The 2,500-nt window shown below is 75.0% G+C and overlaps 1 non-coding gene across 1 annotated transcript; it reads left to right on the top strand.

The window, feature by feature from the left end:
- Positions 1 to 511: 511 nt before the first annotated feature.
- LOC128823836 (5S ribosomal RNA) lies at positions 512 to 630 on the top strand. Its single transcript, XR_008442070.1, has one exon. It is a non-coding gene; the product is annotated as a 5S ribosomal RNA (ribosomal RNA).
- Positions 631 to 2,500: the final 1,870 nt, after the last annotated feature.

Genomic DNA, 2,500 nt, shown 5'->3' with positions numbered 1-2,500 from the left:
GGTGACCGGACGGGAAAGCGGCCACCGGGCGTGCCCGTTCAAACCTACGGGTTGACCTGGTGGCCGGGAAGCGAACCGGCCAGCAGGCGAACCCGTTCGATTCCACGGGTTGACCTGGTGCCCGGGAGGGGACTCTGAAAAATTTTCAGCCCTTTCGGCTCGGGGTTGACCTGGTGGCCGAGAGGGGACTCGGACGGCAGGCAAGCCGCCCTGGGCTCACCCTCCCCGGCCGCAGCGAGGGACTGCCCCCCACCCACCCACCCCCCCCCCCGGCTGACAGGATCAGGGCGCACTGGATGTCCGGGACAATATTTTCCCCGACGCCGGGGAGGGCGGGCGGGCGGAGGGGCTCTGGCGGCCAGCCCGGGCCCCGGAGCTCGAGAAGGAAAAAAGGACCGGGCCCGCGAGAGACGGGGGCCCTGCCGCAGGGGGGCAGTCCGACCGGGGCTCACCGTGCGGCAGGCCCGGGCGTCGGCAGGGGAAAGCGGGCGAGGAGGCGCGGGGGCCGGGTGCCTACGGCCATACCGGACCGAACGCCCCCGATCCCGTCCGATCTCGGAAGGTAAACCGTCCCGGGCCTGGCTAGTACTTGGATGGGTGACCGCCTGGGAATCCCAGGTGCCGTAGGCAGCTTTTCCCGGTCCGAGCCAGCTCTCTCTCCTTTTCTGGGGAGGAAGGAGAGGGGGGGGACGGGCCGGAAAGCCCCTCGTCGCTCCTGCCGAGTCGGAGGTCGCGGCCGCAGGTCACGGGTCTGGGCGCCTGGGGTCCGGCTCCCCACCCGGCTTCCTCCGCGGAGGACCCACCGAAGCCGCTGGGGGAGACCCCGGGCATGGGGCGGACTGGCCCGGACCCTCCCGGCCGCCGGCCCGCAGGACCGCCCCGAATCCCCCCGCCCCGCGGCCACCCAGGCCAGGCCTGGCCAGGCGGGACGGACGGCGGGTGTCCAGCGCCCAGCGGCTTCCGCCAGCGGGGACCCACGGCCCCCAAAGCCGCAGGGGGAGGCCCCGGGCCCGGGACGGACTCGCTCGGACCCCCTGCGCCCGGGCGCCGGCTCGCGGGACCGCCCCGAATCCCCCCGCGGCCACCCAGGCCAGGCCTGGCCAGGCGGGACGGACGGCGGGTGTCCAGCGCCCAGCGGCTTCCTCCAGCGGGGACCCACGGCCCCCAGAGCCGCAGGGGGACACCCCGGGGCCGGGACGGACTCGCTCGGACGCGCTCGGACCCCCTGCGCCCGGCCGCCGGCTCGCGGGACCGCCCCGAATCCCCCGCCCCGCGGCCACCCAGGCCAGGCCTGGCCAGGCGGGACGGACGGCGGGTGTCCAGCGCCCAGCGGCTTCCGCCAGCGGGGACCCACGGCCCCCCAGAGCCGCAGGGGGAGACCCCGGGGCCGGGACGGACTCGCTCGGACGCGCTCGGACCCCCTGCGCCCGGCCGCCGGCTCGCGGGACCGCCCCGAATCCCCCCGCGGCCACCCAGGCCAGGCCTGGCCTGGCCTGGCAGGCCGGCGTGCAGCTCCCCCGGGCTTCCTCCCCCGACGACCCGCGCCCCCCCGAGCCGCAGGCGGAGACCCCGGCCCCGGGGCGGACCGGCCCGGGCTCGCTCGAGCCCCCTGCGCCCGGCCCGCAGGACCGCCCCCCCCCCCCCCCCGAATCCCCCGGGAGAGGCCCGGCCTGCACGCCACTGACGACCCGCGGCCCCCAAAGTCGCGGGAGGCGCCCCCGGCCCCGGGGGCCGGTTAGCTCCGTGTCGCTCCGCGCCCCCCCCCCGCCCCTCGCTGCCGGGACCGGGCACCGCCCCAGAGTCAGCCGCAGCCGGACGGCCTGAGAGCTGCCCTCCTGTGGACGACGGTGAGTTTACCTTGACACTAACCGGCCATCAGCCAGGTCAACCCCATTGCTAGACTGGGGTGGACCTGGTGGCCGAGTGGGGACTTGGAACATTTGACAGCTGCTCCCCGGGGCTTGACCGCTTGTCCTGAACGCCCCCCCCCCCACCCCACCCCCCCCAGCCCCCGGCTCCTGCTCCCCTCTCCCCAGCCTCGGTGCTCCGCTCCCTGCCTCGGAGGCTGCCCCTTTGCGGCGCCTGCATCGCCTCCGAGGACGCGCACCTTCCGGAGGCTGGACGTAAAGCCTGACGCCCGCCACCGCCGCCGACCCGGCTCTCCGAGGGACGACTGTGAGGCCTCCCCCCACCCCCGGACCGCCCTGGGGACGACTGCTAAGCCTCCCCCAACGGACCGCCCGGGGGAAGACTGCTAAGCCTTCCCCGGACCTGCTCCCTCTCGACTATTAAGCCCCCCCTCTGTGGTCCTCAGGACCGCTGCCGCGCAGCCCTCGGAGTGGGGTGACACCCGGGCCGGAAAGGAAACCGGCCACCAGGTCAACCCGTCGAATCCGTTGGGTTGACCTGGTGGCCGGAAAGCAAACCGGCCGCCAGGTCAACCCGGTAGATTCAGCGGGTTGACCTGGTGGCGGAACGGGGACTTTGAAAATTTTACAGC

Source organism: Malaclemys terrapin, chromosome 15 (genome assembly GCF_027887155.1).
Source record: "Malaclemys terrapin pileata isolate rMalTer1 chromosome 15, rMalTer1.hap1, whole genome shotgun sequence".
NCBI lineage: Eukaryota > Metazoa > Chordata > Testudines > Emydidae > Malaclemys > Malaclemys terrapin.
The sequence above is the reverse complement of the archived record's forward strand: the minus strand, read 5'-3'. Positions and strand labels throughout refer to the sequence as shown.